Below are 15,748 nucleotides of genomic sequence, written 5' to 3' on the forward strand. Positions count from 1 at the left end.
GGACAAATCACATTCAGTTACTACATATCAAGGCATGGGGATATAAAAGAACATTTCTTGATGTAATATTATTATGTAGCCTTTAGCTATCCACATGAAGTCATGTAAAGATAATGTATAATTTGTCAGTAGGTTATTGGACTAATATGGATCCCTCTGGTATTTTAAAACTAGCTACACATTTATGTCTCCTCTCACTCTATCTCACTGTCTAACCTTTTTGCTATGGTTTTCTCATATAATGTTGACCACCTTTTCCCCATTTCTCCCTTCCTTTGAGTTGTTGGCCAGGATGGTCCAAGATTCTGCCAAAATTACTCAGGCTATTGCCACAACCCTTGATGGCCTCCAAAAACGTGAAGGTAAGACGCTGCTGCTGAAGAAAGAACATTCTTCAGACACTAGATTTGGAGAAATATAGCTTCAACTGACCTGCAACCACTTCCCCTGAAGGCCAGTTCTCATAGCTTTGGAGAACACTATGAAGATGCCAAGGGAAAACATAAATGGATGATCCAATACCAGCTTCAAGACCACATAGCCACATCAACAGCCAGCCCAGCATACATAATTGGTGCAATAGTGGCACTCTTCTTGGGGACAATCGACAGCTACCTAATTTGACTAAATGCCCACTCAAAGGAAGAAAACTCAAATGTAGTAATGTAAATATAACAATACGCATGGCTGGAGTGGCCATAGATCACAGATAAAACTTCAAGACTGTCACATCACGACACTAATGTGAATTCTTATATTTACAAATATCCCAGTCACGACTCATCAAAGAATCTCATCTTTCCCCAGTAACATACTATTACCAAGTAACTCAACTGGTCACACAAAGACATTGTCCATGAATTGCCCTAAGTGACACATCTACAATGCAACCTCTATACCTAAGGCTCATGGAACATAGAACAGACGTAATGGAGAGGACACTAATGAATCTTTCAGCATATACAAGTCCCATGAAAACTCAGGCAGACAACAATCCAGCACAGAACTGGGAAAATGAAAAGCAGACCTCAGTGTTACCTGAAGGAATGTTGGCAACTAATTGCTCCTAGAAGAAGAGCTGATCTTCCTAAGGCAAGGGACTCTAGATAGGCTGACTAGATTCAGTGGAAAGACTTGAACTGGGGAGTGGCTGATGATGCTGAAAACCCAGTGAGGCTTTACAGGGTTGACAGTATATGGTCTCCACTGGCGTTGGGGCATGGGAGGGTGCCTGGGGGATGGGGGTTTAAAGATGATTAAGATTGTTTGAGCTGTTCTGTATGAAATACACAAAAAATTCAATAAAAAACATTAAAAAGAACATTTCTTAATGTGATATTATGGTATGCCTATTGATTTAGAGTTTCTGTAAAGACCTGAAAAGTTTTCAGAGAAGGAAAACATACAAAATTAATGATTCTACATTTCATTGCTAGAAATTCAAACTTTAAAATAAAGAAAACATTTTATAGATTTTTTTGTTACTTGTTATTCAAGTAGGTTTTTTATAGTAACCAAACAGATGAAACATATAATAATGTAGGCTCATAGGAAAATAGTGAAACCATTTTCATACATTGTAAGGTTAAAAGTATGAAAGTGGGGATACGTAATTGTTTTTTTATTCCCATTATGTTCAAATACTGTTTTTTTTCTGTTTTCTTAAGCTCTGTATCAACAAGGGTAAATGAATAATAGAAAACATTCAAAACAAAGATTGAATGACTCCTGTAAAATTGAAAACTCATTGACCAGAATGTCATCACTAAGTAACACTTAACCAGATAAAAAATGAAATGGTGGTAACAAAATTGGAAGGTTACTTGCCATTGTGATGGCCAAGTTCAATTTAGTTGCTGTGATTCACTATGGATTTTCATAGTTTCCAGCCCAGATTTATTCTCTTTTCACTTTTGTCATTCAACATGAGCTTCTATATGATTGCTACAGAAGGATGACTTAATGTTGTTCAAAAGAGACATTTTTTTTTCTTTTAGACAATGTATCTTCACAAGCCAAATACTTCAAGGTCCACATACTCAAGAAAGCAGTCTGGAGGGGATGAAGCTCTCTTTAAGGTCCTGATGTTGGCCATTCATATTTCCTATTGGAGTTCTGCTGCAGGGCTTCTACAGGCAACTTTATTGAATATTAGATATGAATTACGTTAACTTTAAAAACTGTTTCCTTTACATTCATTACTATTCTATATTCATGTTTCAGTCGGTTTAGAATTTCTTTTTAAAATATTAAATAAATTTCACAAATTCATGAAACTATGAGTATACCTTACCATTACTAAGGGACAAATATGCAATAAGGGGTAGTTAAAGGGGAAGTGGGGGGGGAGGGCTATATAAATAATTGTAGGAATAATGGGAAAAAATTCTCCTGACAGTTAAAAAATGCCTCAAGCACAGAAGAAACCCACTACTAGGAAGGAAGATAATACTACCATAAACAATATGGCTATTAAATGAAAATCCCAGTGCCAAAGGTGGGTGGCCGCCCATGAGCTGTGGGCCAGAGTAGCCCTAGAGTTCTCCTAAAACAATAAAGACCATTGCCAATAATGTTAGTTATATACTAGAAATGGGTGGTAAAACCCTATTTCTGAAGATAATGTATGATGTGAGTGTGGGAGGGGGGAAAATCAAGCTTGGACTAAAGTTTAAACTCCTGCCACTGGATGGGTGGCATCCCCAGATGCTGCACTATCAACATGCTATACCAGATATTCCAAATCTAGTGTATGTGCAACAATCAAATTTTTGGTTGTATATAATGCCTATTCATAGAAATGGAACACACAACTGGTACTGTGGACCAGACAAAGGTCCTATGGCAGGGGAGGCTATAGACCCCAATGGGAAAGTCAATGCAATTGTTTTGTTAGATGGATGTAATGCACTGGCTAAATGTCTAAGCATTTATGTTTATGCCCATGGGTTAAGTTATTATAGAAGTCACTGTTTAGATGTACTTGCTTCTTGCTTTCTTTTGTTTTTTTTTTAACTTTAAAAAAAATTTATTGAGAATTTCATACATGCATATAAGGTGTTTTGATCAAATCCACACCAACTCCTTCCCCTCCAACTCCTCCCATATCTCCCCATCATTTTTTTTTTCTGACAGCTTCATGTGCTTTCTTTCCTTTTTTTAATGGGTCATTTTGCTACTCTAACTATCTCCCCTGAAGAGATAACCCTAAAATCTTTTAAGGATTAGATACAAGCTCCCAAATATTTTTGACATTTTTGGCCTTTGGAACAAAGTATGCTGCTAAGAGGCCCAAGGACATTTTGACTTTTAGCCAAGAAACTGGCTACTTTTCTTTGGGATATTTTTAACCTAAATTCTTAGCCAATTCCTACCTCCTATTCTTATCAGACCGTCATCTGAAGAGGTTATCCAGTTTGTCAAAGGGGAATTTGGATGCAGACCACTTCTTCCATGCAGGGTGAGGCAACTGGGGTACCCTTCAGTGGGTCTATTGAAAAGACTCCCAAATTGCATAGGGAGAAAAGAAAGTAATTGTTGACTGGTGAATAGGAGATGTGAAGGAGCATTAAAGGCAAGAGTAGTTTGCATTACAAGTTGTAGACAGGGAGCAAGAAAAAAGAACAGGACAAATTTTAGATATTCATATTATAGTCCATTGGAATTTCTTGATGAGAGCTTCCAAAAGCATCCCTCTATTGGGTTCCTCTTCATTTATATTTTGTCTGCCAAGGCTGGACTTGACAGTGATGAACTTAGGATTTGTTTTTAGGCACTTTGATAGCTGTTTGAGTGGCTAGAATCAGTTCAGTTCTTTCTCAAAGGCCTCTAGATAGGGGGAGAAAACAAATTTAGCCATCATTTTAGAACAATAGTGGGTTATCTCCCTTAGCTACAAGTGGACACTACAGTATTGCTGACCAAGATTTGAAGTCTTACATCTGAACAGCACTTTCTGCTTAGAAACAAAATCATCAATGAGAAATAATTGTCTGAATAACATTTTATATGGACTTAAGCCTAATTTCTGGGAAGTGTAATCCCTTGAACTCTTAAAGAAAGATACTGATCAATTTTATCTTTGGTTATACTTTCCTATTTGGTGTTTAAGACCTCACAGTTGGCCCAAATAGACAAATTTATTTTTACTTTTAAGGTCTTTTGAGGGTCTGGAGAGATGGCTCAGCAGTTAAGAGCACTGGCTGCTCTTGAAGAGGATCCAGATTGGATTCCCAGCACCCACATGACAGCTAGCTGTTTGTGTTTCTATAGTAAATGGAATCCCACTGAAATGGGCCAACAGCCCATGGAAAACAGATGATGCAGAGACCTGAAAGTTCAGTGCTTTGTCACAATGGGAGGAATATCGCCCCACACCTTTCTCCACCACTGAGGCTCAGGAACTCTTAAGGAAGAGGTTGGTGAAAAGAATGTAAGAGCTGGAGGAAGAAGTGGAGTGTCAACTAGATATGTCCTCCCATCCCTATGCTAACAAGCTATAGTCACACCTCCTTCCCATGCTTTTCAAGAAGTCCTTGGGGGAGTCAGTTACCCCTCCTACAAAACCATTCAACTTTAGCTGCGTGTAGGGGAAGGGTTAAGGCTATATAAGCCAAGAATGCCATGTGGCACCTCTCTCACCATATTTTGTGGCTGGCGGGAAGTCAAAGGATCTATATTTGAGTGTGGACTTTCCAGGACAGTCAAAAATGTGGGTCACCCACTCTTCTGTAAATAAACCCCCAACTTATACTCTGTTAGAAAGCCCAAGAAACTCATTAGCATTTTTTAAAAGAGAAAGAAAAAAAAAACAGAGCTAATGGAAAGCTTTAATTCCACCAAAGTTGATCTCATAATGGCAAATCTTTTGGTCTTTGATTTCTTAGTCCTGTTTTCTCCTTAAACTTAAAGTTAAAAAGAGCAAACCTTACATTGAACTAAACTCCATTTGTTTCTCAATTCAGTGTCAATAAGATCAACTGTCTCATTTGAATGCTTAATGAACTTTTCACATGTAAAACTATAAATATTATTATTAAATGTCTTACTTTATATTATTTTACTATGACAATTTAGTAACATTATAATATGATAACATTTTTGTTTTACATTTTACGTTGCTGTATAAAAATCATGTAGTTCCTTATATAATAAGTACACATAGTTACCCAAATATTTATACAAATCTAAAAGATATTCATAACAGTTATTTCATTATTCTAATACAATTTATCAGTGTAATCACAAGCAAATTTATTTTGATTTGGGGTGAATCATGTAAAGATTATTTCATACATGTTATTTAAGACCAGAAATGTCATCTTGTACAAAGTTATACCTTCCATTAAGAGCAGGGTAGAGGCCTAGAGAGAAGGCCCAGAGTTTGGTTCCCAGCCTGCACAAGGGTGGTCCAAAACCTCCTGTAACTCCAGCTCCTTGGGAGCAGACACCCTCTTTTGTTCTCTTCTGGCACCTACAAAACTATATATATCCACACAGAAAACAAACAAACAAAAACTTGCAAATAATTAAAAATAAACTTTCTTTTTTTTGTAGGTATAGTTTAAATTTAATCAATACTGATACATCTCCCTCCAAATTACAAGTCCAATTTACATATCCTCCAATGGAGCTTGAAAGAAACTTCATGAACCAGTGACCTGATGCCTGGCAGTGAGCATTTTCATTTTCTCTGATCTGATATGTAGAAAGTTGTGTTCTCACAGCAGATGCTGGCTTCTGAGATCATACAGTTTCTTAAAAGTCATTGTTTGTTGTGCTTCTGCATTTCTGCATGCTTCAAGTTTCTGATCACTTTCTTCCCTTCTTGTGATGAGGCCATTTTCTGGCTCCTAAGGAGGATATGTTTTGTGTACTCAATAATATCCCTTCCGGCTTCATGCCTTGCCTTGAAGATAGTGAGCATCTCTATAGCCTGCAGTACTGACATGAGCATCTCCATAGCCTGCAGTACTGACATACCATGCTTACTCATCCTCCATCCTTGTTCCATCTTTCTGTCCTATCTAAGGTGTTCTCTGCCTCCTGGATTATAAAGAAAGTCTTTCTTTTCTTTTTATCACTTGTAAGTTCTTGTTTTCTCTCTCTTCCTCTCTCTCTTTCTCTCTCGCTCTCTCTCTCTCTCTCTCTCTCTCTCTCTCTCTCTCTCTTCCCTCCTGCCTTTTGGCTATCATAATGTGGGATGCTCTGTCCTTGCTTTGAAGGGCTGAAAACTCTGAAACCATGAGTCTAAATATATCTTCCTTCATTTAAGCTGTTTATGTGAGGTACTTTGCCATGGTAACAAAAAGTACATCTTCCTAATAAATAGCTCATAAGAGTGAAGATTCAGCATGCAGATGCAGTGTTACTACCATGAAAACAGCACAGCGCCATGTGTATTGACATGTTCTCATACAGTAGCTTTCTCAATATTTGTGGTATTCTACAGGGGGCCTCCTGACTGATGTCTCCTTCCAGAATACCATCTAGAGAATAGCAGACACATATTTAATTTTCAAGTCATGTCATCTATTGTACAACTGAAATACATTTCCTTCTATCATCAATTCACTTAATTACATCCAATACTACTTAATTTATTCAAAAAGATAGAAATGGAGGGAGAACTTCCAAATTCCTTCTATGAAGCCAGCGTCACTCTAATACCAAAGCCAGGTAAAGATACAACCAAAAACACCAGTGGGGAACAGTGATGCACAACTGTAGTCCCAGCACTTTGGAGGATGATGGAGCTCAAAGCCAACCTGAGCTACACAGCAAGATCCTGACTTGAAAGGAAAAAAGAGAAAGAAGGAGAGTCACATAATTAAAAATAAAGTAAAGAAAATTTTCTTTGAAGAAAATTCTAAGGTAGTCAGGGATGATGCCTCATGAATTTAACACAAGTGCTCCAGAGGCAGGTGGATCTCTGTGAGATCCAGGCCTATCTGGTCTTCATAGCTTGTTCCAGACCAGCCGGGGCTAAAGGGAGACTCTGTCTCAAAACAATAAAAAATAAAAACAGCAAAATAGAAACAGAACAACAATAAAATTCTATGATATATTTCAGATTTAAATCTTTTCTTTCTTCTAAATATAAAGGTAGAATAATTTCTACCTACTAAACATTTGCACTTATGTACTTCAAACTTTAATCACCAGAAACTTGAAGCACAAATTACTATACATAGAAAGTGTGCACTTTGATTTTACATAGTTTTAGAAGAAAGATTGTAGTGACAAAAAGTGTAAATTTTAGCTTGTAGGTTTAAGAGTTACTGTTATAAAGAAATTAATCTGTGGATTAGTGCTGCTCCCAACCGTCATTGGAGAAGCTGCTTTTTGCAGTGGGTAGTGGTTAATGCAGATACACATTACTGTTCAAATTCCTGAGAATAAGCAATTGTGAGTGTTCAACCATGGAACACTGCATCAACAAGCAAAACCAGCATCGTGGAGGAATGAAAAGAATGTGAGAGCCAGGAGAAGGGGAGGAGTGCTGTGGAATCCTGCCCTCTGGATACGACATAGCTCTTGCACACATGAACCCACAGAGGAGAAGTGGTTTCCTACACAAGACTCGCATGAGATCAAATCAGCTATGATCCCAGCCTAGAGGGTCTCCCAAGCCTCCAGCTAGTTCATGGGGCTCCTGGGAGAGAGTCACTTTTACTTAGCAGCTACTATAGGTTTTATTTGAAGGCTACTGTATCTTTCCCATGCCACAGCAGATGACTCCACCCTCATGCACAAATAGACAGAACTAATTGAACACAATGAGTTAAAAATAAATAAATATGCAATTATAAATGAAGACTATGAAATTGAGAATGGGATGTATAAAGGATCCTAGGATGGGAAGAGTTGGAAGGTAGGGAGTGAAGGGTGCATAAGATCATGATTTATCTATACATGTCAGAAATTTTCAAAGAATAAACTAAGGAAAATAAGAAAAGGAAAAGTTACATGTATTAATGCTAAATATATGTTATAATATTAAAATAACAATCTTTGTTTCATTATTTGGATTATTTGTCACTTAGTGAATGTGGTATGTTTGTTTTGAGATAGATTCTCATTCTATAGCTCTAGCTGGCCTGCAATTCTCTATGTAGTTTGGGATGATTGGGCTTGAAATCACTGTGAACTTCCTGGCTTAACCTCTCTAGTTACAGGATTACAGGCATGAGGTTCCACCCTTTGTTCTATATGGGTTATCTATATGAAAATGAATTTTGTTGAAGCTTTAGAAGTATAATAAATTAATACTTTATTAGGATATGTAAACATCAGTTTGATACAGACATTGTTTCATAAAACCACCATGTTGCTACTCCACAAAACCCCATAGTACTTATGTAGCCATAGGCCAAGCATGTGTACTGGTGAGTGGAAAACAAAATTAGACCAGTGGAAATGGAAGATGAATGAGTAGTTTTTAAATTTTAAGTTTTAAAAAGGAATACTTCCAATCTGTGTTAGTGTTATTTGATAAACAGAGAACAAAATAATCTGTCATTTGAGTATCTGGATACATTTTCCATCTGCCTTTTCTTTCATCATTATTATATTAACAAGAACCCAGAACACTGAGCTTTGACTGCTTTCAAAAGACAAAGTGGTGGTGCACACCTTTAATCTCAGCACTCGGGAGAGAAGAAGGTGGATCTTTGTGAGTTCGAGGCCAGCCTGGTCTACATAGTGAGTTCCAGGACAGCTAGGGTTACAGGGAGACCCTGTCTCAAAAAGACAAAATATTTTTATTTAATGTAGTATAGAAACATGTGTTTTCCAGAAGTACACAGAGGTTTTGTATACATATACATGGCATGAAAGATGTTTTTTTCTTTTTTGTTTATTCCAGATGGAAAAATTAGTTTGCTAGGTCTATATTGTTTCACTTATTTTTTAGGAAAAGAGCTATCTGATAGAGTAAATAAGAGTTCATATCTATTTTAAACTCTGGTATTGTTTTGTACATGCATACATAAAAATGTTGCAGACACACTGGTGAAGCATATTTTTGAATAAAGAAAATATACTAAGTGAAAACTGAATTGTGCTTCTATAACAAAGTTATCAGGACATATGTACAGTATGTTAGTGTAACTAATTACACACACCATTCAATAATGCTACCAAATAGTATAACATGTTTATTTTTCTCTTGGTTAAGACTTTTACCTACTAATAGTAATGTTTATTTTAGTGCATATTATTTGATCAAAATTAATTGATACACTTTTTCATGGGAACTAGTTTTGAACTCCAAAGACATATTGGGGAAATCTAATATTGCATTACTACAACATTCCCCATTATTTAAGATGGTTTGTTATTAGTCATTTCAATAATATTTTAAGAAATATAAATTAAATATAACTGAATCATTCCTAATTCCTCAAATTGATGCAATAGTTTTTATTTTTAATCTGCTTAATTATTTTTACTACTTAAACACTGAAATATATAAAATAAAATTTATAAGGTAAAATTGAGCAAACATTTTAAGTTGCAATGATCTTCTTCCAGAAAGTTTAACATGTGAAACATATCAACTTCCAGATTTGAGCTGCTTTCTGAAAACTGTTGCAAACAAGGGGTATAATATTCGAGTAGACATTCCATTGAAAAATTAGAAAACTTCACATTCAATGATTGAATATCAGTTTTTTGAATGTTAAGAATTTTATTCATTGACATAAATATTCAAAACTGAAGATATATTCTGTTTGAGAATTAGTCAATGTCATAATAATGTCAACTAATATTCTATAATCCAAAAACAAATTGATAGTAGGAATATACCAATATACCAAGGTAACATTTTTGTGCATAATTGTAGGAAAATGAAAAACAATGGAAATTCTGGAAAACCATGTGATAGGTAGTGTAAATTAATTTTATCTGTATATAAATTTACACACACACACACACATAGGTGTATAAGGAGTAATGTCACAGTTTTTTCTTCATAATACATTTGAAAAAATAAGGATCCATAGAGAATGTATATGCCATCTGTCATGAAGTTTGAGACACCATCTCACTTATTGATGTAACTTTTCCTACTGATATAACAATTGTTATAGCATTGTGTAAGTGGATTTGCATAGAGAAACCTGATAATGTTCAAACACCTTGTAGAACTAGAAAAAGAAACTGAAGTTCTACATACAATATTTAACTAAAACACATAATCAAACAGTATGCATCCTTTAAAATTCATTCATGTACAAGGAATTACACTGAACTCTAAAGTGACTTGCCATTACAAGAAGCTTATGATTGGTTGATAAAGAGCAATGACTCTGTCCTGACTGATAACTTTCCAGTTAACAAATGGTTCAATGAAATCTTACTAAAATATAGACCTAGGTAATCTACCAAACACTCCAAATGCAAAATAATGTAGAAACATTTATGATAGAACTTTAATAAGATATGATTTAAAAAAGAAAAGATATGGTAATCTAGATCTGTTCAACTTGAGTATTTAGAATCCCATTTACTAAGACTTCTTTGACAAAGGAATCAATCAATTCATGCCACCAAAAGGTGGATAAATGGGCAAATATTTGCCTTTTATGCTTCTAAGTAACTGTTACTATATTTCCTCATTAGAATCAGTTTTAAGACTCAACCTTGTTCAATAAATTAACTTTAAGATAAGCACTCATGCATGAAATTGAATTGTTTCCCTCAGGGATTCATTTTCCATATCTCTAACTGTGTTCCTTTTAGTTTTGTTGTACCAAAATTGGTTACACAAAGGAAATGTGGGATTAAGAATATTGGAAATTTAAAGCTTGAAGAAAAGAATAATAACTCCAACAACTCTGTTATTAAATATCTACCAACATTTATAATATTGGAAAATTTATTTTTGATCAATGACCATTTATGTGTATTTGAATTTTACATTAAGAAATTCTTACAGCAAATAACATATTTTGATATAATGTCAAAGTATCAATTAATAAATATATATCTATGCAGTCTTTTAAAGGGCGATTATAATTATTCATAATTTATGTTGGAAAGTTATTTTTCATTCCATCTCTTTATTTTTAATTGAATTGGTGGTAAAACTTGGACCTTAAATTGAGTCTTTTTCCTAATACTTAAAATAATAATGATGAAGCATTAAAATGATTTTGTAAAATTTAAATAAATGAATGTATGTCAACAATTGGAATCTTGGTTAGCAGATAACATGTATTTAGTAAAGCTAAAATATAATAAAAACATATTAAATAATTAGTAAAATTCTGAAAACTATCAACAGTCAAAGTATTGATGAATAAGTATTTTTGACCTACAGTTAAGGAATTCAAAGATGCAAATATCTAAAGTTGCTCCTTCATATGAGTTTATACTCAGGTGTAATAATATCTTGGTTAACAGAACTTGACAAAATGATCCTAAAATTCATATGGAATCAAAAAAGACCCTGGATAACCAAAACAATCTTAGGAAAAAACAATGCAGGGAAGAGCACAATACCAGATATCAGAATGTATTACAGGGCTATAGTCACAAAAACAGCATGGTACTGGCACAAAAAAAAGACATGTAGCTCAATGGAACACAATAGAAAACCCAAACATAAGTTCATATGATTTCAGCCATTTGATATTCAACAAAGGTACTAAGAACACACAACGGAGGAAGAAATTCACCTTCAACAAGTGGTGCTGACAAAACTGGATCTCCACCACAAAAGAATGAATCAGACCCTTATCTTTCACCCGGCACAAAAGTCAACTCCAAATGGATCAAAGACCTCAAAATAAAACCTGAAATTCAGGAAAATGTTAGCAGAAAATATAGGCAGCATCCTCCAAGATATAAGTGTAGGAATGTACTTTCTGAAAAAGACACCAGCTGCTCAGGCACTAAGGTCAATAATCAATAAGTGGGACTTCATTAAATTAAAAAGTTTCTGTACAGCAAAAGAACAAACCAAGGAAAGGAGGCGGAAACCCACTGGGTGGAAGAAAATCTTCATCACCTACACATCCAACTCAGGATTAATATCCTGAGTATACAAAAAACTCAAAAAAGAATTAAGAAACTAAACAATCCAATAAAAAGATGGGTGAATGATAGGCCTAAACAGAGAGTTAGAGAAATGCAGATAAAAACCACTTTAAGATTCTATCTTACCCCAGTCATACTGGCAAAGATCAAGAAAATGAAAGAATTCAAATGCTGGAGAGGATGTGGAGAAAGAAGAATGCTCACTCATTGCTGGTGGGAATGCAAACTCGTGCAACCACTATGGAAAGCAGTGTGGAGAATCCTCAAAAAACTAAAAATGAACCTACCATATGATCAAGTGATACCACTCCTTTGCATATACTCAAAGGACTCATTCATCCATCATGTTGCAGAGATACCTGTACATCCATGTTTGTTGCTGCCCTCTTCACAATAGCTAAGAAATGGAACAACCTAAATATCCCTCAAATCATGAATAGCTAATGAAAATGTGGTACATCTACTCAATGGAGTTCTACTCAGCATTAAGAAAAGATGAAATTATGAAATTTGCGGGTAAATGGATGGAGCGAGAGAATGCTATACTAAGTGAAGGAACACAAGCTCAGAAAAACAAGCAATGTGTGTTCTCCATCATTTGTGGATTATAGTATCAATCCCTTATATGTGAGTATATAAAGTGTGATGTGGGTGCTGGAGAAATGGCTCAGTGGTTAAGAACACTGGCTGTTCTTGCAGAAGACCCGGGTTCAAATCCCAGCACCCACATGGCAGGTAACAACTGCCTGTAACTCCAGATCCAGGGGATCCAGCAGCCTCTTCTGGCCTCCAAAGACATTGTATGACGGGTTCACTTACCTACATGCAGGCAATACACACATACACATTAAAAATAATAAATTAATATATATTTTAAAATAAATTCTGATGTAACACTAGGAGCCAGGTAAAGGGAAAGGATACATGGAGATAAGAAAAAGAAAGAACATGAAAAAGGCATAATAGGGAACAGATATTACCTGAAGGAGGTGGAAAAAGTTGGAGTAATCAGCAGGGAGGAGAGAGGGACATGTAAGGGACCATGGTGTGGGGGCAGGAGGGAATTCAGGAGAGGAAATATGGTGGGAGCCAGGAGGAACTGGGAAGATGGTGGGGATAATGGGGACACTGTGACTAGGGAGGGAGGGAGAAGTTGGGTGGAAGAAAAAAAGAGTGGGGATGATTGAACCTTGAGGGGTTAGGAAACCTAGAGGGAAAAGTGATGCTCTAGAAATCCTATGAGAAATGTGCATAGAGTGTCTAAACATTAATGCCTCTGTATACCTAGGAGCTGCTTGACAGGGAATACAGTGCCAGACAGAAGAGACCGCCTTTATAGTGACAAGCATGTCATACAGGACTCATCAAAGATATCCCTTTTTGCAACATATGGAGGCTACTACAGAGTTGCACTTCTGGTCAGGCACAGAGAACATAGGACTGGGTAATGCCTAGTACTAGGTGACACATATACAGTCAAATCTCTACAAACAAGGCTCATAGATCATACGGAAATAAGGGATAGAGAGAGGGTTAATGCACCGCTCAGCTCTCACCAGTGAGGCTTCCTTGTACACCAGAGTGTGATGCACACAGAAGGCCACAACTGGCCAGGTTTTGGAGAATAAGAGACTATAGAGTACAGGGTGGGACTCCTATATGGATCCTCATTCATCCATGGCTCAGGGACCATTGTGGAAAAGGAGGCAGAAACATTGGAAGAGCCAGGGCTGATTCATGAACACAGGAAGGTAGAGGCTTCCAGGCCACTGGAGGCTTGCTCATATGAGCCTGTGCAGTGGTGGCATCAAGGGCGGGACCCATGTCAACTCAACTAAATAAGGGCCAAAAGGGGAGGTGAGAAATGGGTGGTGGGCCAGCACTAGATTGAGAACTATTTGAGACTGATTGCTGGGGGTGAGGGAGGGTATGACTTACATACCATCACGGGATGGGCTGTCTATACTCCAGTGGATGCATTTACACTGAAGGACATTTGGGTACAAACACCTGAATGAATAGGACTCAGCATGTATGTCAGAGTTCATAGGGTTCTCTGGGGGGTATAAGGGGAGGCATGGATGGGCAAGGAGGTCTGGATTTGAGTGAGAAATGTGTGAAAAAAATCTCTAGTGTATTTCTATTGTTTTATGTGATGTATCCATGTATATAATTTCTTTTGCTTAATGTATCAAAATGTGTCAGAAGAAAACCTAATTTCACAATCCCATTAAACTTTTATGACTTTTTTATAAACGTTAGGTAAAATGTGAAAACATGCTAGATTTTGTAAAACTCATGTAATGGATTTAAAGGAGAGTCAGCAATCAAAAGGAACAGGAAATGAAATCCTTGCTTTTTATAATCCCATGCTTCATCAAAAAGAATCTTTCCAATAATATAACATTATTTTATAAAAATTTATCAATATTTATATAAACTGGCAAACTAAAAGTACCAAGGCTACAAAAATCAATTGCTGAATTCTATTGTTGAGTGGTTATGAAAATTAAATACCTAACCTATTGATTCAATGATAAAGGCTAGTTAACAGCAGGAACCTGCACACTCCCACATTAGCAAACACATATCAATGCAGTGATATGAATTTTCAAAGGAGTATTTGAGGCTACTTTTGTTTGCTTGTCTTTGTTTCAAAAGAGAATAGAGATTATGCAGTAAGTCTGTGTTCTCATTTAATGAATTCATGTTCATTGCATCAGGATTTTCAAGGCTAAATCCTCTACTTTAGGAGGACTATTTTACTTTAATCTATTCCAAATGTTGAATCAAAATGCATAATTAAATTTGCTTAATGTGAGGAATGAATAATATATATATAGGATAACTCTCAGTAGCATGAGTTCAGAACTTCACTTTAGCCTGTCATGACTATGTTTGATACTTTCTATGTCTTCCTCTCTTTGAACAATTGGAGGTGAACTGACTTAAATGCTGTCATGAACAAGCAAGTGCTAGCCACCTTGATATTGGACCATATGCCAAAAATTCTTCTTGATATTTTGGTGTAATAAGATTATATATATATATTTTTTAAACAATATTTAATCATTGCAAAAATTACCAATAACAATAAAAAGTCATATATTTATTCACAAGATTAAAAAAACTATATCCTGAATATTTTATTGCAAATAATTTATTTTTATATGTATGTTTAATAATTTCTGTCTAATTTAGAAGTAAAACCTCTATAATTATTATGTGGTAATTTTACCTGATTATTTACCTGTAAGGTAATTTTAGTTTAACAAATGGTTCATATAATTAATGTGATTATAAAGTGGATTTAAACAGTAATCTATTGCTCATGATTATTCTGAAATCACATGTGCATATCTTCCTATGCTGTTCATAGTACATTCTTAGGTGGATTGCTGAAACTTGAAATGTCTTGACTTACATCAAGTAGACATTGTTAAATGCATTGCTCACAGTCCATGGTGTGCATGTGGAGTCAGCAGTTTTGATTCTCTCCTTCTACCATATGGAATACAGGGATTGAATTCAGGTCATCATGCTAAGTAGCAAGGGCATTTACCCACTTAGACATCTCATTGTGCCAGCAAATTGTTTTTATAAAGACCCAAAGTTGCTACTTCTGCTTTAGCTCATTTGAATATTAAAATTAATGGAGTCACGCTTATGAATTAATAGTCATGTAACTAAATTTACTGTAACC

General features: G+C 35.7%; 1 pseudogene; it reads left to right on the forward strand.

Annotated features, from left to right (window-relative positions):
• Nucleotides 1-292: 292 nt before the first annotated feature.
• LOC103746846 overlaps nucleotides 293-15,748 on the forward strand; it is a 47,424-nt pseudogene continuing 31,968 nt past the window's right edge.

Source organism: Nannospalax galili, unplaced genomic scaffold, assembly GCF_000622305.1.
Source record: "Nannospalax galili isolate Female #2095 unplaced genomic scaffold, S.galili_v1.0 scaffold140, whole genome shotgun sequence".
NCBI lineage: Eukaryota > Metazoa > Chordata > Mammalia > Rodentia > Spalacidae > Nannospalax > Nannospalax galili.